The 23,123-nt window shown below is 40.0% G+C and overlaps 1 protein-coding gene across 28 annotated transcripts in view; it reads right to left on the minus strand.

Moving 5' to 3' along the window:
• Positions 1-23,123, minus strand: part of Rims1 (regulating synaptic membrane exocytosis 1) — a 542,679-nt gene that overhangs the window by 467,464 nt on the left and 52,092 nt on the right. The gene's annotated exons all lie outside the window — the stretch shown is intronic.

The following is a 23,123-nucleotide window of genomic DNA, read 5'->3' on the forward strand; positions in this document are numbered from 1 at the left end:
GTGTGGTGGAATGGGGTATATAGTCAAGTGATTAGTATCATGAATCTGCCACAATCAGTCTTCTCTCTAGTTTTGGAGGCAGTCTCTCACTGATATTCAGTTACACTCAGGCATCAATCTCCAGGATCTTCCTATCTTACTGGCCCCAGCACAGGGATTATAGGCACAAATTGCCATGCCCAGCTTTTTTTTAAAATGTGGATTAGTGAAGAAAAAAATTAATTTCTTGTCTTTTGGTTTTTCTACACAGAAGCTGAACTTCATATTTAACACCAATCACATACAAAATTGTACCTGTCTCATCTTCCTATGCAAGGGTATAGAGAGGTCCTAAAAAGGAAACTTAGAAAAAGAACTAGGCCAGCCTGGTCTACAGAGTGAGTTCCAGGACAGCCAGGGCTACACAGAGAAACCCTGTCTCGGGGGGGGGGGGAGAACAAAATATCTGAGAAATAAAATTCCATTTCTAGGCCTGGTAGGATGATCTAGGGGGTAAAGGCACTCACGACCAAGCCTGACCTGAAGGACCCCAGTAGCAGACAAGAATTATTGCCCTCAAGTGCTGCCCCTTGTATAAATGAATAAATGAATTAAAATGTTTAAAATGATGATAAATTCTGTTCTTCCGTCAATGAAGGACTGAAACATCCACACCATGGTATTCCTTCCTCCTAAGCTCCATATGGTGTGTGGGCTGTATCATGGGATCCATTCGGTCTGCAGACACCAAACCTGACACTGTTGCCATTGCCAAGAGCACTTGCTGACAGGAACCTGGTGTGGCTGTTCCTTGGGAGGTTCAGCCAGCAGCTGACCAATGCAGATGTGGTTACTTGGAACCAACCATCAGCTGAGCTCAGGGACCCTGATGGGGGAGCTAGTGGAAGGATTGGAGGAGCTGAGGTGGATTGCAACCCCATAGGAAGAACAATATCTGCTGGCCAAACTGCCCAGTGCTCCCAGGGACTAGACCACCAACCAAGGAGTGTGTGTACATGTAGGGATCCATGGCTCCAGCTGCATATGTAGCAGAGGATGGCCTTGTCTGACATCAATGGGAGGAGAGGCCCTTGGTCCTTTATGCCCTAGTATAGGAGGATGCTGGAGGGGTGGGTGGGAAGGGGAGCACCCTCACAGAGGCAAAGGGGAGGGAGAAGGGGGAGGTTGAGGGATAGGGGGCTTCTGGAGGGGTAACTGGAAGGGAAGGGGGATATCATTTGAGATATAAACAAATGGAATGATTAATAAAAAAAACAAGAACGAAAAGAAAAAAAAAGATGATAAATGACAAGGTTGATACTTTATGAAGACCGAGATCGGGATCAAGTCACTGTCCTGCCCCGTAAGCCCTTTGATACTAAGAGTTTTTTAAAAAGGTATGCAATGACTTCAAAGTTCTTTCAGTACCCATAGTATAAGATACAGGTGCACTGTTAAAAGGTCTTCAAACATCATAGCAGTGCTGATAGCAAACGGTTATTAGCTGAAGTAGGAATTCAGAGTGACCTTAATTCAGTGGGAATGCTGTAAAATGTAATATGTAATGCAGCTTATCTGACATAAAGATCTATATGAAACTACATGGAAAAAGATAAAAGTTCAGTCATTTTAAGGAAGAGTACAATTGATAAAACTCACTTCAAATACACTTTACAAAAGAGCTTCAGAAATGATCTCATTTCCATTCACAAATTCTGAGAGGAAAAGCTTCAAAGATACTGTCATAAAATTCATTTTATATTAAGATTTGCATAATGATGTCGATTCCACTGTGAACAAATGAATGTGACTTTTACCCATAAGAAATGTAGCCGAGGAAATTCTCCACCAGGAGGAGAATGAGAATGCTGAGCTAGGAAGAGCCAGATGTACTAACCACAAACCATCAGTGTGCATTCTGGGAACTCTCAAAAGCCACATCAGGGGGATTTTTATTTTAAGAAAGGCACAAAGGCAGGTGAAGTTGATTTTCAACCATCAGAAAGGAAATCAGCTGCCCATCTTTCACAATGAGTGCCCAAGGGTGCTGGCCTTGCCCTGCAAAGGCCAAGAAATTGATATTCAGAAAATCAGACAGAAAGGCTCCTATAAGAGAGGTGATTCCTTATTGAGATTAATGTAATATTTAAATTCTGAAGAGTAAAACCTGTTTACAAAGACAGTTAAGAGAAGAAAACATCAAGAAGCCAAGTCTCCTCTCTGCTCCCTGCCTTAACAGCCATCACAATTCTACTGTGCTCGACCCTGCAAAATCCTGGCAGTGTTCTGAGGATCTCAGGATGATTTTCAATTAACCTCTGTTTAAAAAGATTTATTTCATTTTCATGCTTGTGTGTGTGAAGCTGTGTGCTGGAAAGTGAACTCTGGTCCAATAAAAGAGCAGCAAGGTCTCTTAAACGGTGAGCCTATTTGTATCCAATCTATTATTTTACCCAATTTCTTATTTTACCAAAATCAATTTATTTCCCTGCTTACAATTCTTGAAATATTATAGTCATGGGCAAATGTCTGATGTTATACCTCACACTTAAGCCCTCTCATTTGTATTTTCTTTCTAATGCAAATTCATTAGACGCAATTGAGCAGAGGGAAGCATACAGTAAGTTGAGGCCCCAGGCCAGATTTTGAGCAGAGACTAGAGAAAGATGGAGTACCAATTTAATATCAGTGGGTTCATAAGAAAAATTATGGTATAATAATGAAAATAGTGGATGTTGTAATTTGTGGAAAATCTACACTGAGAAAGAGGAAGTTATAGAAGGGAGGGTTTTTTGTTTGTTTGTCTTTTGTTTTTGTTTTTGTTTTTTGTTAAAACATGTCTAGATGAGGTAACACAGGAAACGAAAAGATTCAAGGCAGGCAATGGAAAAGGCACAGAGAAGGCTGTTCTGGGCTGGATAAAGAAAGCAAGAAAAAACTTGAAGAAGAAGCCATGCTGCTGATGTAGTAGACAGAGACCTCATGGCTAAACCAGGAAATTCTCTTTGCAAATGTTAGCCTTGCAGTGAACTACAACCGCCACGTCCAGGTCCTTCCACAAGGATGCCTGAAGGACCACCATGTCCAGGTCCTTCCACAAGGATCCCTGAAGGACAACACTTGGTGAGATTCACTTCAGAAAAGTGGTTGACAGTATACCCATCTCCCCATTTGTCCTCATAACTCTCATTTCCTAGAGGTAGAACCTCTTGGTGTTCCAGAGGCCTGAGGAAGACAGTTACAGGCTCTCCGTTATGTGGTACCCTCTTCTTCTAACTATGGCCCCAAAAACTTTGGTCTGCAGTCCCCAACTCTGAAGAGCAGGAAGAATTTGGCCATTTCCTCCTTTGTTTGACATAAAAAATAACTTGTATCCTATAGACCCCATTTCCTATGGTAAGCTCTCTCCCTCTCCCTCGTGTAGCCATCTTCAACAGGGTCCTGACATTAGCTACTTCTTCCTCAAGAACCTATTGGAGCTATTGATGTAAGTCTCCCTGGAGTCTTCTCAGGAGCCTTATTAGTCTTTTAGAGACAAAAGGAGATTGTTGAGGGGTTTTTTTGTTGTTGTTGTTGTTAGTATGTTTTGTCAAGTAAAAAAAAAAAAAAAATCACCTGAAAGTCACACTCCATCGTTTTTTAGGGAAATAGCTCAGAAAAACTAAAAGGACATCTGATTTTTTTCTGGCAACTGGGGTCACACTCTGTACCAGGTGACTGGATTTGTGGTATTCTTCTGGAAGTCGTGGAAGATCATGCTTCTGTGTGGAATGCATTGGACTCCACAAAACCCAAGACCTACTTATTCATTATCCACTGAAACATTAGTATAGGAACCACAACCAGGTGTGCCTGCAGTCACATAAAATCTGTTTCTCAGAGAAAGCCATGTAGATTTTTTTTTAATAAAGGAAAGCATACTGGTTTGAAATCATACAGATATTGGCAACAGTCTTAGGAGTAACAGCAGTTATCTTTGAGGCAAAATTGTTTACAGCCATTAGTACTGTACAGAGTTCTAACATCATTCACAGACAATTGATTTGCCTTGTAGCCCCAATGAGAATCAATGGTCTACACTGATGGCCTATCCCTCGTAAGCAACCACCATTATGTTGAAAAACATGAGACAGGAGACAGTGTCTTCTCTGCAGTACCACTCCATCAAAACGAAATACCAACACTCTTAAAAAGAAGCAGCATTCTTCTGAAAATTGTCTTTGATTATTTGAAAAGAAAACCCAGTAACCTGAAATGAATTTAGACTTGAAAAGTTAATAATACTGGTGACATTCTTGAGTGTCTCCAGTGAGCCTCAGGGCAAAACACTCAGCTCTTCAGACAAGAAATCTAATCAGACATTTCAGTGTTTTGTGATTTAAAAAAAAAAAAAAAGACCATGATATTCAAGTTACAAATTGGCTTGTGAAATGCCACACCTCCTCCCTAGGAGGACAACTGTTTGAAGCCATGTGATACCTATGACATGATTTTCATTGTCAATTAGGTTTTAGAAATTGCGACTAATTCATTTGGGTTTTTGTTTTTTCATTTGGCTTCTGTTTTTGTTTGTTTGTTATTGGTAGGGGCAGTCACACTGAGCCTAGGCTGGCCTCAAGCTTACTAGGATGTAAACTTCTGGTTATATATATATATATATATATATATATATATATATATATATATACACACACACACACACACACACACTGGGGACTGACCCTAGTGCGTTGGACATGCTATGTTAGCACACTCCTAACTGAGCTGAATTCCAAGACCAATAGCTATAGTTATAACTGAGCATTTCAAGTTACAGGCACTAATATTTAGTAGACACTTCTTGCCATGCCTGAATGTTGTGCAAGAGTGCAAGGCAGTTGTTGTGCAATGGTTTACAACAGTCTCGGTGCTTATGCCGAAACTATGACATCCTGAAGTGGAAACAACAAAAATGGGTAGCAGTATGGAAAGTCTCTGGAGCTATTTCTCAACTTTTCTGCCTTTTGGATAACGATGTTAGGGTAGGTCTATGGATCTAAGCCTTTTGTCTTGTATGCATTCACTCTTTCATCTGGGAGCCAGAGAACTAATAAATGGCTATTGAGAGACTTCACAATGGTTCCTTGGTGGAATTGCTAGGCATTTTTAAATAGATAAAATGAGCTGGGAGAATGAAATTTACAAAGGCATTAATAAAATATTTCAGTCATTACTTTAAATTAATGCTAAGTAATTTTCTAACAGATTCACCTGCCTTGAGAATTAAAGAGTTAATGGAGCCCATCAAATAAGATTGTGTGTTGTATTGTGTACTGTGTGTAAATGTGTAAGTGCCTTTTGGACACTATTCATTTGTTGTAAATAAATGATAATTTATTATGTCAAGGGACCATAATGCCTCTTTTACCTGAAATATGATAAAAGGACAAAGGAATTCAATTTGACACTTTGGTAGCAACTCTAATACTTGAATATAATTGCTTTTTGTCTTATGCTTTTGTGCTTAGAAGAAAAGCAAATAAATATTGCAATTTTTTGTCACCCCTTTCATCCATACTGATGAAGTTGTAACTAGTCACTTAGGAAATATTCATTACCATTCCTAAGGATGATCAAATGCCTAGGAAATAAGATTTCTCAAACCCACTGGGACAGGCAAAGCCTCTGAGCTTCCTGCTCTTTCTTGATCTAGCAAGACCATCATGTCAACAGACTTGCAGACACCTCTCAGGTATCCAATCAGCATCTTCCTAGAACTTGACTAAGCATGAAGCATGATCAATTTAAAATGGAAAAAAAAAAAGGCACAAAGAGGTAAGACCCACAGGATCAGGGTGTTTGCCATGAAATTGTGTCCTCTTGGGATGTCAGAGGCTTCTCCCACAAAGCCTTAGTAACATGGCCGCCTAAGCATGAGCTGAGCAAGGTAACAGACAAGGTAGTGTAGAAGGGGGAGAGCAGGAGGTTTCAACTCTGCACAAAGAACCACAGGCAACCGAGGAACTCTGAGATAGTCTTCCCACCACTGGGTTTTCTAGTGCCAAGTGTTCAGCTCTGAAAACAAAACACAGCAAACATTTTACAGACTGAGCAGTGTGCATTCATATGTTTAGGTAGATGTATGCATATACCTGTAGGCATGTACAACAACTGATGGGGAAAGAAGGCCATGGATTTAAAAGAGACCAAGGAGAGCTACATGGAATGTTTGGAGGGACAAAAGGGAAAGGAAAAATGATGTTAATTATATTATAATCTCAAAAAATAAAGGAAGTAAGGAAAAATGATGTAATTATATTATAATCTCAAAAAATAAAGGAATAACTATTTCTCTTAGCCACCCCCCACCCCCACCCCCACCCCCACCCCCCGACCTCCTCTTACACCTCCCAAGTTCTTCAGGGCACTCCATTAAGTCATTGATTGTCAGAACACAGTACAAGAATGGAGTCCTGTGAGAAGATTTCTTACTGTTTGTGAGAAGATTCTTATGACCTCAGTTTCTTTAAAATACAGAATTGTTCTTGGACTGTATGCTCATGCCTCTCCCAGGCACTCACTTCAGATTATTCATTACAACTGACTACTGTTGCTTCTTTATATGCCTCTATGGGAAAACATGATTGTGTGAAGTGCAGCTTATCTGCCATGTGTGGCTTGCCCTTATTATTGTACATGTTACCCATGTGGGTCCTCTTAACCTTCAGAGTGTAAAGTGTCTGAGGCTCTGAATGAAGTTGACTATTGCATGAGACTTTAGTCCACCTCATTTCCCGAGTTCATTCTAATTCCCATCGCCAGCTCGGGCATCAAACAGCTGATGTTCACCCCAGTGCTGCTCTGATGTTCTCTTTCTGCCTCTCTAAAGGTGGCTCCACCACCACAACAGATCTCACCACTAAAAGATCTCTTAAAGTCACCCTTTCATTCTTACAGCTAGAAATTCCAAATTCATTTTCCTTAAATGAAGGGCTAGAGTGTTTCCTTCAAACATTTCTCTGTTCAGAGTCCAGGAATGTGTTTCCCATCTCCTATCAGACAATGCAAACACAGCTAGCTTGCTCTGGGGTACTTCATCCGTACATGCCCCTTATTCTCCACCTCTTACTAATTTCCTACACCGCTCATTTGCCAACCCAGGTAAATCAGCTTCACGTCTTTAGAGCATGCTTTTGACACTTTCCCTCCTTCTCATTTCCCACTTCTCTTCCATCAAATTGCCACCTTCTCGCTCTTAGTTTTCTGTCTTTTCAAAACTCAACTCAAATGTCCATAATGCCATAAAAACTTCCAGCCCTTAGCACTCTTTCCAGCATCTTCTAAAAATGTAGACTATATATAGGCATAGGAGATTTTATTTAATAGCAGCAGCCTAAGTATTGGGAAGAAGCTCAAAAAATATTTACTTGAAAACAACAGGATACAAAGCAGTAGTGTTTGCTGGAGTCCCACTGGGATGCCCAAGTGATTGATAGTGACATCTGCATGAGTTGTTACAAAAGGGCGTCTAACTGATGAACAAATGCTTAGAGACGCCTGTTCCATGCCACAGTCCTTGCCAATTGCTGTGATCACAACCTGCAAGCAAGTTAGTCTGGCCATCAGTTACAGTCATGACCATAATAACTCACATTCCCCCAATGCCTACAATAGAAACTGGTTAATTCACTTCGCATTCATTGACTCCTTTGACAATGACATCAACTCTGTATGATAACTAGGTAGGCAACTGCTCCTTGGCATTGCATTTATAAAGACCCATTTTGTACACTTGTCACTGTGTTACTTGAACAAGTTGAACCTTATTGCACCTTATTGCATTACTATAGCATTTTGTTTCCTTGAAGGTATTTAGGTTAGTATTAACTTAAAAACTAGCTTCAATTATAGTTAAAATTGCATTAAGGTTTATTCTGTTCTTCCTCATTCCAGAGACAACTGCATCTTAAGGCTCATCTTGGCAACAAAATGGTGAGAGTCAGAGTGAACAGATTTGAAGCATCCTGTTGGCCCCTCAAGTCTGGCAAATTGGATATTATTGCCATCAATGACAGTAATGGGTCTACATGTATGTATTACAAATGCCACAGCATAGCCAGGACTGAGAATGGGAAACTTGTTATTAATGGGAAGGCCATCTTCATCTTCAAGGAATGAGATCCCAACAACAACATATGGGATGCTGGTGCATGTTAGGTTGTAGAGTCTGCTGGTGTTTTCAAGACCAAGTAGATTGCAGGGGCCCACTTAAATGGGGAGTCAAATGGACCATCATGTCTGCCCCTTCTAATGATGACCCCATGTTTGGGATGGGCCATCATGGGAACCATGAGAAGTATGACAAATAACTCAACACTGTCAACCATGCTTCATACATAATCAACTGCTTAGACCCCTGGACATGCCATCACTGCTACTCAGAAGACTGCAGATGGCTCCTTTCAAAAGCTGTGACATGATAGCCATGGGGCTGCCCAGAGAATCATCCTGCAGCCACTTTCACTGCCAGGTCCCAAAGCTGAAGTTCACTGGCGTGGCCTTCACTGTTCCTATAGCCAACATGTCCATCCATCTGACATGTCTCCTGGAGAAACCTGCCACCTACAATGGCATCAAAACGCAGATCCTGGAGGGACAACTAAAGAACATGCTGGGCTACACCAAGGACCAAGTTGTCCTCTGAGACCAGAAGTGATGCCCACTCTTCTACCTTTGATGCTGAAGCTGGCATTGTTCTCAGTGTCAACATCATAATGTTCATTCTTGGTAAGACCACAAATAGAGCTACAGACAAGGTGGTGAACCTCATGGTCTACATTGACCTCTAAGAAGTAGGAAACCCCAGGCCACCCACCTCAACAACAACACAGAGGAAAACAGAGGACTTCAGGTGCTAAAGAGTCCCTGTTGTTATGAAATATAATTTGGCGCTACAGTATCCTTGGCCAGTTCATGCCAAGGTGTGCCCCTGAGAAATCACGCCATACAAAAGGCCTGGTATAAAAGAGGTCTATTGGGGAGGGGAGAGAAGTGAAGGCCTGCAGAAGGGATAAAGGCATACATAACCTAACATAAAGGGGAGAGGGAGGGTTTGGGGTGGGGGCATCTGCAGAAGATAGAGAGAGCTACTGAGTGGCAGCAGTCAGGTTCTTCTATATGCTATACACACACCTGTCCCAATTGCTAGGTCCCTGAGGGCAGGGCCTAATAGCTCTCCCAATAAAGCCTCCAACGTCTCAGCTCACAGGTTCCATCCCAGACTTTCCCAGAAGATAGGGAGGGGCTTAGGGAACTCCAATTTCTTGACTATCATCAATAAAGTTCACTACATCTTCCCCCCCAAAAAAAGCATAAAATTAATACCGTGATCAAGACCACCTCTTTTTCACTGAACTGTTAAGTACAAAGGATATTTGTTTTATAAAACAGACTCGTTTCTCACACTTTGAAAATGCCTGTATACTGTCAAGTGATTCAGTATGCTCAGAGGTGACGATCTCAATTCTACTGTTGTACATAGAGCTAATGTCCACCTTTCTTTTTTTGGTGTTACTTCTGGAATTTTAACTAGCTCTAGGATTCATTTTGTGCTTACCTCCTAGTTATAGATCCACATGTATAGAAAAACATTGGAGATTATAAAACTGTACGACTGGAGTCTTTCTTCCCTTCTACCCAAGCAAACCTAAGGTCAACGAGAATTTGCCTTGGCAAAGTTAATTCTACAGTTAAAAGATTATTCCTTCTATAATGTTTACTGAAGACTATCCTGTGGAACTTGAGTGCATTGATCATATACCTGAAGGAATCCTACATGATTAGCTGCATGGAGCGACTTCTGCACACATTTGAGGTCAGTGGTCTGAGTTCCCCTTTACTGGCTCGTTCTGTCTTATTGGTCAGTCCCTCAGTTATATCTCACTTTGCAGTTGCTACAGAAACCTAACTAAGTCTTGGTACAGTTCTTTTAACAACAATTCTCTTAAAAGTTGACTCTTTCTCAAACAGTACTGTCACTTGGATTCCACTGGGAGAAATACAAACCAAAATTTTATAATACTCTGTAATAGTCAGGTCACATAAAAAGGGGAATGGACAAAAGCAAGATTAAGAGAAACTGGTTGCTTCCAGTGACTGTTATTCATTAGAATGCTGTGAAGGAGGTTTCAAATAGAACACTTGTCTCCACCTAGATTTAAAGAGCTGGAATTTGGACTTAGGAATTTTAATCCTATTAGCTCTCATTTGATTATAATGTATCACTTAGGTGTTTGGGAAAGGCTGGGAACATGTGAGCTCTTCATTCTTTACACTAGAACTTATGTGTCCTTAGAGGAACTGGAGCCCCAAGAAATCTCTGTAGCATGGATCACATATCATAGTCTCTCATAAAGCAGCTTTCTCTCAACTGCATTTTAATGCTACCCACTCAGCTTTTATGACAGTCAGTTTACGAAATAGCTGCTCTACCACTTTCTGCCTGTAAGGCAGTGGTGAGGTCACTAAGTGGGAGGCAGTTTGTTTCTTTTTCATTGAACTCTGTGTTAATTGCTTTATGTAGCACTAAGGAAACATCTCTATTCTGGGGGAAGTGTACAAGTTTTAGGCAAGACCAGGAAACTGAAGAGCAAAACTCAACTTTATGTCAACTCAGTTGACATAGGGAGTGTGTTTTAAATTTCCCTGTTTTTCTTAGTCATAGGTGTTAATTCATTTTGCTGTTTGTTTGGCTTTTTTGTATGTGTGCTGGCTAGAGATCTGCTCTCATGTCCTCCTATTTATGTAACAAGCAATATGTGTCAGTGTCTTTTATCTTGTTATGGGAATTACTCTAAAGAAAAGAAATGTAAATAATACAAAGTAAAACACACAAAAAATCATGTTCATCTTAGAAGATCATTAGGAAATTATATTTTTTAAAAGAAAAAAACACTTGAAAACTCAGTTTAATAGTAGTAGAGCTACATTAATTGGCATCCACGCTGATGTTGATAAGCCCAATCAGTAAGTTGAGGACAGAATTAGCATTTTCGAAAAATTAAGTCATAGAAACATCCCCTATGATTAAAATAAGCATCATCCCATTAAATGGTTTCACAGTCCAGTAAGGGAAAGGATGTTAAACAAGTCAATAAGCAGGTGTGGTAGGTAGCAGTTTCTAGAGAATGGTTTTCCCTTCAGGGGGATGATGGTGTGACATTGCTGTACTTCCTGAGATATTTGTACTCTTCAACTTCGGGGCTTGGTAAGTTCTGACAATATGCTCTACAATAGCAGAGAGTGCTGATACATCCTGGCAGTCCTTACTTTAAGGTGAGCCTGGCTACATAAGGAGGCTCTGTCTGTGAACAAACAAATAAGCAAATAAATAAGCACAACCATGGAGATCTGTCTACTTGTCCCTGTGTCTTGGTCTTATGTATTGTCACAGTTTGCTGTCACTCTGGTTCTAGAATATAAGCACATCCCTCAACACATAGGATATATACACTTCAGAAAATACCATTTTAAAGTGCACGTTTACTTCCATTGCTTATTTATTAAATTCACACATACTTTTAACACAAGCTACTTGATATATACTCTTAAAGTCTAGTCAGTATATATTAACTCACCTATGACACGGATTATGACCTAAATCAATATTTTACCTAAAGTCCAGAGTTTCTGTTTCTTTCCATACAATACACAATATACTTGAATAAAATTTAAGAATATAAAAGACTGTGGTGGCTTGAATGAAAATGGCCCACATAGGCTCTCAGGGAGTGGCACTATTAGGAGGTGTGACATTGCAGGAGTGGGTGTGGTTTTGTTGGAGGAAGTTGTCACTGGGGTGAGGTTTGAAGTTTCAGAAGCTCTGCCTCTGCCCATGGAATTACTCTTCTTTCCTGCTGCCTGTGGATCCAGATGTGGAACTTTCAGCCCCTTCTATGAGTCTGCCTGCACTCTTGTCATGCTGCCCACCATGACTATAATAGAAATCTTCTGAACTGTAAGCCAGCCCCTAATTAAATGTTTCCCTTTATAAGAGTTACCGTGGTCACGATGTTGTTACACAGTAATGAAAACCCTAACTAAGACAAATTTTAATGTGTTTATTTGCAATTCCTAAATGAGAAATAATGGCAATAAAAAATTAAAGTATTTTTAGAAATAAATCATGGTACAAGTGAAGAATAAATATCACAAATGGAATATTTCTGATATTTATAAGTCAGAAATTTTCTATAGAGAAATTTCTAAGGACAGGGAGATATTTTCTCTGAAATTGCATAACTGCCATATTTTTAAGTTTTTCTTACATATAAAATTAAATAATAAATAAAGAATGGGAACCTTAGTAAGAAAAGATAAATGAGCCTGGCTCCATCTACACTGCCCATGCATAATTCACTTGCTATGTAACTCAAAATACCTCTTTGTATAGGCTGAGGCCACATAGTGAGATTGACAGTCTGAACTACAGAATGAGATTCTGGTTCACATTTTTAAAATGTCAAATTTCACGGAAGAGACATTACAAAAGTTATAAATACACAATTATGGACTGGTAAAATACCTGCATTATCTTACACATGTTCTATGTCAATGGGTATGTGAATGAGTATACATGGATATGACATATAGTTGTTTATAATGGGTTTGAACCCAGAATACATAAAAAATTCATATAATTCTGAAATAAAATGTGGCCAATCATGGTGTTTGCTCCAAAGAAACAAAAGTATGTCTAGAAAATGATGTATATGAATTCTATCAAAGTTTTATTCATGGTGAGCAAACTGGAGGGGACACAGGTACTAATAAATAAAAGACCAGATTAGTACATTCATACAATGGGAGGTACCATGACAAGTGACAGTGTGAGTAAATCTTAAAAATATTTTAAACAAAGAAGCCAGACACAGTACTTTAGAAGACACAATCAAATTCTTGCAGAGACCAAAAGAAATAGAGGTGACAAGATCCAGAAGACAGGTCCCTTTGAGGGAGCTACTCTCTGTCAGGGACGCTAGGAGACCTTTGCATCTTGTATGTTTTGTGTGAATGTTGATATGTACAGTTGCCAACACTCATTAGTCTCAGCACTTCAGATCCGGAAACGGATTATATGTAAGTCATATGTCATTAAATATAAAAACAAAGGAAGTGACTAATGCTTGTAATTTAAGAATATAACATTTTTCACAACAGTAGAATATAATTTAATGTTCATTGGACAAGTCATAACAAATATGGAAGTCAAACAATTAATATACTTGTTCAAAAGTCACAACAAATTCCTTTCTACAGTGTCCAATAGGTAAATGTAGATAGACTTAAAGCTCAGATAGTGTTTTGTGTGGGAGGATTTTTTATCATGATGAATTATTAAATACACACGAAAATCTTCAAGGAGCTTTTTAAGTAGAGTTCAGGAAGAGGGCAAACTGTGTCATGACATACTAAAAAGCATTCCCTCTTGCAAAATATATGCAGATTATTTAAATGGTAAATTTGCATACAGTAGTCCCCAGAAAATATTTCTTAAGAATTATACTACTGGGGCTGGAGAGATGCCTTGGTGGTTACGAGCATTTATGCTTGCATAGGAACTGAATTGCTTTCCAGAACCCACACCAGGCAGCTGACAATGGCCTCCCAACCCTCCATAACTCCCATTCCAGGGGACCCAAGCTCTCTTCTGATCTCTGGCACCAGGCACACATGTAGTATACAGATACACATGTGGGCCAGACATTCATGCACATAAAATAAAATAATACCTTTGTAAAAAGTGTATCTCTACAACCATATACTTCTGGGAACATACTAAAAAATATATAAAAGACCTATTTGAATAGGTATTTGAAAGAGTCACTATGCGATCTCCGTAGGACTGAAAACATAGCTTGTGACACGATAAAGCAAATGCTATTTATTATAACAAATACTTACCTCCGTTGTTTTAAGATCAGTAGCTCATACCAAATTTTCTTATGGTTATTTTCTACTAGAAATGTACTAGAAATGAACAGTGTCATGAAAAGTCTCACCTAATCTGTTACTTTGAAAACCCCATAAATAGTGGCCAGCCAGATGGCTCAGTGGCTTGCCGTCAAATCTCATGACCTGAGTTCAAGTCCCATATAATGCAAGATGGAAGGAGAAAATCAGTTCCTTCAAATTGTCCTCTGGCCAGCATGTTCATGCTTTGGCACATGTAGCACACTCATGCATGTACACACATGTATACACACACACAGACATTTAAAATTCTATACGTAATAGCGAGCAAGGATCCATTACTGGATTGTACAGATGTTTTATGTACATCTTGCATAGACATTAACAGGACTCTAAAGGCTATAATGCAGAAAAACACTTCTGTATCTCCAGTCTGTTCAGCTGGGTAGAGGCGTGAAGATGTTCCCAGAACTATAATTGTGATGTCCTTTGAGCTGCTGCAGCCTAATGGTCTCAACCAAAGAGCAGGTGCGCTTGCTTTGGCTTGCTTCCCCGATGGAAAGTCAGTCCTAACAGGCTTAGGAATCCTAGAGAGTCAGCTGGAAATCACTAAATTAAACTTATTTCAATTGTTTTATTTGTCTAAGAAATGCGGGCTTATATTATGCTAGCAAACTAAGTCTAAAGGGGAGAAAACAGCAGAAACAGGAGACTATAAAATAATGGATCAAATAATGAGAAAAAGGCCAGAATGGTAACATATTTTCATAAGCAATTTACATCTAACGGTATAATCCTTATGGTTTTGTTCTCCCATTCGTTTTGATTAAATTGTTGTTTAAATACCTACCCTTTCCCACCTACCTGATTACTACACTTCTTATGGGGCTTAACTATGCTATTTGTTGTTGCCTCCTGGAAGCTAAAGAACCTGCTGAGCCCTGATTTGGAGCAGGGGCATGACACCGGCTTTGGATGACGGCATGATAGTAGGTATGGCACCAGGAGAAGCTGCAAAGAGGCTCCTGAATCACGGCTTTCACTCCTGAACTGCCGTGACCATGAATCAAACCTGAGAGCTACAGACCAAACCCAGAACCAACCTGAAGCTTGAAGCTAGACTCTTGCCAAACCCTAAATAAATCACATCACCTTGCCAAGCCTAAGAAGCATGAAGACAACCCAGCTGCAGTCAGCAGGGGCACCTCAGCCTCCCACAGGCACTGGGGAAATAAATACTATGCCTGATATTTGCAGGGCTCATTTCTCCTCTCTCCTCCAGAGTCATAGGTTGACCCATGGGAGTATGGCCTGTGCACAGCTATAAGGTAGATCTTCTTCTCTTCTTACTGTAGCAGATACAAACTCTACCAAGCATGTTCTCCTCATAATATCCAAGTTTCAGATTCTCTGAGTATAGGACACATCTTCCCTATTAATTACTGACCCATTTACCTTCAAGATTCTCAAGATACACTGATCTAGGCAGAAGCTACTTTCTAACAATTATTGATAAGAGTTTTGATAAAACCTCTATGAATGGTTTGGACTTTTATTTCTCATTTTGTTCACCTCTAGCAATTCCACTGTCATCTACCCCCGTATAGATTCTCAATATTTAAGTATTGATTAGATGGGCAAATATGCTGGAAGTCTCATATAAAACCCACATTTCATAGCATGTTTTTAAAATTTATTTATTTATTTTATGTATATGAGTATACTGCAGCTGTCTTCAGACACACCAGAAGAGGGAGCCAGATCTCATTACAGATGGTTGTGAGCTGCCATGCGGTTGCTGGGAATTCAACTCAGAACCTCTGGAAGAGCAGACAGTGCTCTTAACCACTGAGACATCAGTCTTTAATATATTCACAAACATGACAGTAAAAGAAATTTGGACTTGAGTTGGAGTGAGGGTTATGGTGTTACAGAAAGAAAACTAGTTATCCTGGAATTACATAAATCAACTCCTTCACAAAACACTAATTCTTTAGTCTGCCATGGTGGGTTTCCATGTAGTCACCACTCCATACCTCTCTCTTAACACTATCTGACTTCAACCCATTTAACTCAGGAAATGTGATAGCCACAGGCCCAACCTCAAGGTTCCATTGTCATTTTATTGGAAAGGAAGAATACCTTCTTATCAAGGGGTTGGGGTGAAGTCAGAAGACTTGAGTCTCGGGGAGAGTTCACTGCACCTCTGGATAGAAACTATTTGGTAAACAATTTTACTTCATTCTCATCAAAGTAGGTATGGTGCAATTCTGGATTCTGTTCTGGAAAATTCTTAGCAACAAATGAACTATATTGTGCATAGCATGCACTGTGCACACACAAGCATCACGCACATAGTTGTATTGTTTTCTAAAGGCAGTCTTTCACTAGTCTTGAAATACTACATTGAGAAAAAGAAATGACTGCACAAAGTCATTGAACCTAAAAATGTAACAAATATTATCAATACCAACTTGGTGAAGGTGACATCAGCTATACTTTTGAGACAGAAATAAACAAAAGCTCTCTATTTAAAATTGATTCTTTTAATCTCTCTCCCCCTCTGTCCCCCCCCTCTCTCTCCCTCTTTCCTCCTCTCTCTTTCTCTCTGTCTCTTTCTCTTTCTCTTTCTCTCTCTGTCTCTCTCACCTCCATCTCTTTCTCTTTCTCTTTCTCTCTCTGTCTCTCTCACCTCCATCTCTTTCTCTTTCTCTCTCTGTCTCTCTCACCTCCATCTCTTTCTCTCTCTTTATCCTCTCCCCTACCTTCCCTCTTCCCTTCTCAGTCTCTGTCTCTGTGTCTCTCTCTCTCTGTGTGTCTCTCTCTCTGTGTCTATCTCTGTGTCTGTCTGTCTGTCTGTCTGTCTGTCTGTCTGTCTCTCTCTCAGTCTCTCTCTCTCTCTCTCTCTCTCTCTCTCTCTCTCTCTCTCTCTCTGTGTGTGTGTGTGTGTGTGTGTGTGTGTGTGTGTGTGTGTGTGTGTATAAGCACCCTAGTAGAGCAGAGACATTGGATCTCCTTGAAGCCAGAGGTCTAGACAGTTCTTTGGACAGCTGATTTGGACTTGCGAAACCAAACTCAAGTCCTTTGGAAGAACAGAAAGCACACTTAAAACACTAAGCCATCTCTCCAGCCCAAACAAAATATCATGCAATAAGCAGCTAACCAAGCTGTAGCCAAAACGAGTCTACGGTACAAAGAAGTAAGAAAAGAAAGAAAAATGTCCCTGCCATGTCATCAATCCACTAAAAGGCACACAATTCAAATAGGCCTCACAGACACAACAGGAAAAAAGTTAGAAAAAGAGTTCTGACCTTCACATATCTAATTTTGATTTCTCATGCTCTCTACTGTTCCATGGTGTGCTCACCAGTATAGCATTCGATTTCTCTATGCTCATTACAAAATAAAATAAAATAAAATAAATGTCAAGCTTTGCAGATCCTCCTTGTATGACTCCTTATTTTAAAGGCTAGCTCATCTCAGAAAGCAGCTCCATGGAATACGTACATTACATGACAGGAATACCACACAGCAAAGGCGGGCTAAGGTGCTCATCTCTCTAGCGCTCTTTTCTTTAGAATCAAATGTATATGGTTTTGTCAACTTGAACATAGATGCATAGGAGTGTAGCGCTTAAAACACAGCTAAAAGGTGGAGTCTAAGGGAGAAATGTGTTTCTAGAGAGATACTAAAATAGCAAGCTATTCAAAAATAGATGAGAAAAAATGTTTGGAAAAATGTGAGCTCATAGACATGTGAACATATTGTGGAAGGACTTTGCAAAAAAAAAAAAAAGTTCTTGTAAACTTGCATGTGTGGTGTGGTCTTCCTAAAGGCTTGTTTGCATTTAGTTCACATTTGACTTAGTTCGATACAACAAAATTCTCATGGAAGGCTCCAAAACACGCACATGTACTGTTAAGAAAGCTAAATATTTAAAATCTAAGTTCATGACTTCATCTGTTTAGGATTATTTTCTGGGTTGAAGGGTTCCTTACTGTGTCTCTCTGTGCAGTGTTTGTATGTGTATGTGTGTGCATGTGTGTGTGAGTGTGTGCATGGGACATGCATGAATGTAAGTGCATGTATATAACTAAGCATGCTGTAAAGATGTAGGGAATCTTTCTTGAATATATTCTATTTGTCTACTGAGGCAGGGTATTTCAATTGAACAACAAGCTATCCACCCTGCTCTGAGGATCTCATCTCCACATGCAGAGAGTGGTGATTGTTGAAAGCCAACCACATCTACCAGGGTGTAGATGGGTTCTAATATGTAGTCTGCAGTGTTCAGGCTTCTGCCATGGATACGTCACTGCTGAGCTCTCTCTGTAGAGAGTCACTTATGCACTGTGTAAAAGTATCGCCTTCAGTAAAACGCCTACGGCCAATGAGCTGAGGCAGGAAATAGGAGGTAGAAGTTCCAGCAGAGACAGAGAGGGATTCTGGGAAAGAGTCAGGCACACAGGAGATTCACCTGGACACTAAGGAAGATGGTTGAATGAAACTGAGGACCAGGCAACAACCCATGGGAACTCAAAGAACAGAATAACAGGATAATTAAGGTATGAACAGACCTTGGGAACAGACCTATTGGCCTAGGCATTTATTCATATACAAGAAGTTTCAGAGTCATTATTTGGAGAACAAAGAGGCTGGATGGAAAAACATTAGGTTACAGATGGCTGCAACTACATATCTTCCTAGACCCCACAGTGTGTGTGTGTGTGTGTGTGTGTGTGTACAATATATTTAGAATAAATTCACCTCATCCCTCCACTCCAAATCTTCCTCTATCCCCCAACCCCCATTTTCCCCTCACAATTTGAAGGGTTTTCTTTTTCATTTTTTTTAATTTGAATATCTACTGAGTCCACTTAGCTGCCTGTATGTGCAAGGGTGCACCTAGTATCTTATATTCTTTCTTTCTAAGAATAACAATTATTTAGCTTAGTTTTTTAAATTACATATAGTGAAAATCACATGTGTCAAGTGTATAATGACATGTGATTTGACAGAGGAATATTATCTATAACTACAACAGTCACAACGTGGTGGAACAGTTCTATTCAGAAAGTTCTTGCCTACACCCTTGTAATTATTAGTCTTACCATTTCCCCCATCAGACCCTATGATAACCAGGAATGTCTGTTTTATTTTTACAATGTTCACTTTATTAACCTCTAAACAAATGGAATTGCTTCGTATGTAGACATTTGCCTTTGACTACTGTCCCAAGCGTCTGGTAGCTAATTTCTCATTCCTGCTCGTTTGTGCTTCATCTTTGGAATGTAGAAGCTATGCATTGACTCACCAAGTTGAGATCATCCTGTGTTCTCCAGTTTTGCCCATTATGAAGAAAGTTATTATGGATATTGAGGAAAGGTCTTTGTGACAGTTTATTTTCATTCCCTCCCCCGTCAGCTGCTGATCACATGGATAATGTGTGTGAATTTTATATAAGACCTTCGCTCATGGCAATAAAGAGTGTAGTGACTGACTGAGAAACTTGGAGAACTGAGTGCCTCAGAGACATGCCCCTGCAGCAAGCACTGATCTGCTGAGGAAACCCCTGATAAGAAGTTATGGAAACTTCTCTTGCTCTATTAGACCCTGCTTGTGTTTGACCTTTGTGTCTCCTTAGTCACCAACTTCTGAAATCACTTCCTTGGAATAGAGAGCAACAGACTTTAAGAGTGCTACAAAGAAGTTAAACAAGTGAGGATGCTTGAATTCCACTTAGAAGGAGGAACAAAATAGCCTTGGGAGGTAGAGGAAGGCAGGACCTTGGTGGATGAGGGCAAGGCTAGTGGAATGGAGGGGTGGGGTGGGGGACGGGATCAGGCATGGGGAGAGACAGGAGAGAGTCCTAGAGGGCCAGGAGAATGAAGGTTTTCAGTGTCTGTTCAGATATTTTTCTGTCTCTCATTTTTATCCTTTAAATCACTTGTGTTTTATAGTAAAGGGACACCCTGCAAGACTCACCAATATTCCGGAGAGAGGGAGACTGATGAAAGGGTTAAAGGCTCAGTACCCCCACTGGTTTTAGATGACAGTAGGGCATCCATGCTGTCTCCTCCAAGGCTCAGGAGCCATTTTGGAAGAGGGAGGTCAGGAAGAATGTGAAGAAGACCCAGATGGAGGAGTAGAGTGTTTCAGAGTATATTTCTTCTGGCCAGAGAACTGCCATAATGCTCTGTGCCTACTTGTGAGCATCCATTATGATGTTTGTAAGCCACTGACATTGCTTAGTGGGAGACAGGTGAGAAAGGGTATAAGACTCTGTGGTAAGATCCTTACCTGAGCATCCAGCCACTCTTCCCAGATATTTACTTACAACTGAGTCCAAATTTCATGTGACCCAGGGTAGTACTGGATTATATAGCTGAAGAAGACCAACAAAGATGCTCCATTGGCTATGGGAAGAGCCATCATCTAGGTTGAGTGAAGATTTTCCAGTGAATGTATGCCTTAGAGTCATAAGGTCTGCCTAAAGGTCGCACATGTTTCTGCCAATAACTCCTAGTCCATACCACCACCATGAGCAAGCACAGTCAGTGCTCTGTGAGAAATCTAAGTCACTTATTGTTTTCCCAGGGTTCATGCTGATGGAATCCTACTTTGATTTGTCTCTGGGACCTTGTAAGGAAGGGACAGACATTATTTGTCTCTCCTAATGAAGGAACTCTCACAACCAATATGTAACTCTCTATGTATGTCTTGACAGCACACTCTCAAGTCAGTTTAAGAATCTGGGGAAATTATGGGCTTGCCTAGTCATTTCATGGTCAAATGTCTCCTCAAGGAAGTTATGCTTAGCTGGCCTTGGTTTATAGGTGGAGAAACTGAAGACCAGGAAAGCTATGTTCCTCCTAACACAAGTGAAAATTTTCTGATGTTATTCCGAAGCACTGATTCCAAAGCCCACTGCAGTGTGTAGGCAAAACTGTCAAGTGCCTACAAAACATGTGGTCAGTGGTTCATGGTAAACACTGCACAGATCTATTCTCCCCCTGTGCTCACTTCTGGTCTTTGTACAAAGAAGAGTAGATCATTAGCCACTTCAAGGTCTTCTTTGTTAACTGCTGTGCTCAGGCCCAGGGATGTAGGAGACGATGATTCCAAGGCAGAGCCTACCTTACTGTCTGGTACAGAGTTCAAAGCTGCAAGGCAGGTTCATGCTCCCATTTCTATCTTATTCATACTCTGAGTCTGCATTAAGATATTGCACTGAAAGGCATAAAAATACACCAATAAGCACTTAGATGGACAAGTCTCACTGCAAGAATGTATTCATCAGAGACTTAAATGCATTTGTCTGATAGCCAAGGACACGGCAAGCCTCTGTATGTGATGGGTATACTTGGGGCCCTGTAATTGTCCCTTTCTTCTGCTCTGGGGAACTGAATTCGCTTAAGCAATCCCTTTATTTATAGTCTTAAGAGTAAAATTAGATTGTCCTTACTGTAAGAAAAGAAGAAAAGGCATAAGGGGATTCTGATTGGCTCTCATTTCATAAGCTGTGTTCTAGAATCTTTATAATCCCCAGGGCATCTGGGCTCTAACTGCTCAGAGCCCTTCCCAGGTCAAAGTGTTGATAAATTCCTTTTCCTCTAGGTAGATTCTGTTCATCCCTACTGCACAAGATCTCCTCATATATGAGGGTACAGTTATTACGACCTATATAATTTTAGTGGTGATAATGGTAAGACCCATGTTTTGTGGATAATGAGATCACATCTTATATGAAAAGCATTTTGTTACACCATAAAAATTTTCATGTCCTGCAATCTCCACAGCTGCTTTAGGTGGCTGGTTTACACTGCCCCGTTTTCAGTGGATGAAACTGAGTAGCTGGCAGCTCTGTAGAATACTTAAGATGGTCCAGAGAGCATCTGTGTTCAAACGCAGCTTTTGAACCCTGATGCAGTCTCCACTTCTGGATCTGATCCAAATACCTGTTCTGAGTTTAAGTATTCTTGCCAATTGTCAAGCCTTTTGTAATTCTGAAAATTTGCCTAAGTCGACACTACTGCTCATCTTAGAATGCTTCTTTAAAACTTTTCTGATTGAAACTCTCTTCTGGTTTCTTCAAGGCCAAATTCTAGTGTTACCTTCACAGTCTTTTTCCTAACCTCACAGAGATAGTTTGTTCCTGCAGATGCTGGCATCTCTAGCAGGCACTTGCTAGATTGTTTCATGATTTCTGAACATGGTTTCAGGCAACTGTGATCCCAGCTACGTGAATGTGCCAATTGAGTCCTGACCAGCCAGGAATAAAGAAAATATAGATAGACAGATAGATAGATGGATAGATGGATAGATAGATAGATAGATAGATAGATAGATAGATAGATAGATAGATATAAACGATTATCCTTTTCATTACAGTATCAAGCCACTGAAATACCAGAGACACCCCCCTCAACTTAACCAAACTCACCCTGTGTCACTTCACAATGGCTACGTCATGCTACAGAGACAAGACAATGGCAACTAAGTCTTAGTGGCTTCAGTACTTCTCATATTTTATAGTTCATCTCAAGTAGGCAGGGACTCTGCCCCACATCTTCTTCGTTCCACAATGCCCCTACCACTACCATCAGTACAAACTGCCTGGACGCATGGCACACAAAGGAAGTTCCTAAGTCCTGGTCCTCAGAAATATTACCATCACTTTTCTTCCTATCTGATTGGTTAACATGACCACATAAAATTAAAGACTCAGAGAGTTATAATCTTAGCAAGTGTCCAGAGGAAGGAAACCAGAGAACAGTTCTAATAGATGCCCTACTATAGTAACACTCTTGAAGCCTATTTAAGGATGATGAACAAGTGAACTTCATTGTAGTGATTTCTAGTATCACCAGCAGTTGATGTAATAGGAAATTAATTGCATTATTCACAGTACTTTGTGTATCTGCTCACTGTCTCCATCTTGATTATATTGGCACACAGTTCTGCAAAACATATTTAATGAGGGGCAGTTTATCATATATTTAGAGTGCTTTCTATAAAGTATGCTAATATTAATTACAAAGTAAAATGCCGTTCTACTAAAAACTTAAGTTTATACAGACATATATATTATGGATATATATATATATGTGTGTGTGTGTGTGTGTGTGTGTGTGTGTGTGTGTGTGTGTGTGTAATTCATAATCCAATACATTTTTACAAGTATATTTCTAAGA

The sequence above is a fragment of the Mus caroli genome, unplaced genomic scaffold, assembly GCF_978045245.1.
Source record: "Mus caroli unplaced genomic scaffold, Mus_caroli_1 scaffold_1, whole genome shotgun sequence".
In the NCBI taxonomy this organism is placed as follows: domain Eukaryota; kingdom Metazoa; phylum Chordata; class Mammalia; order Rodentia; family Muridae; genus Mus; species Mus caroli.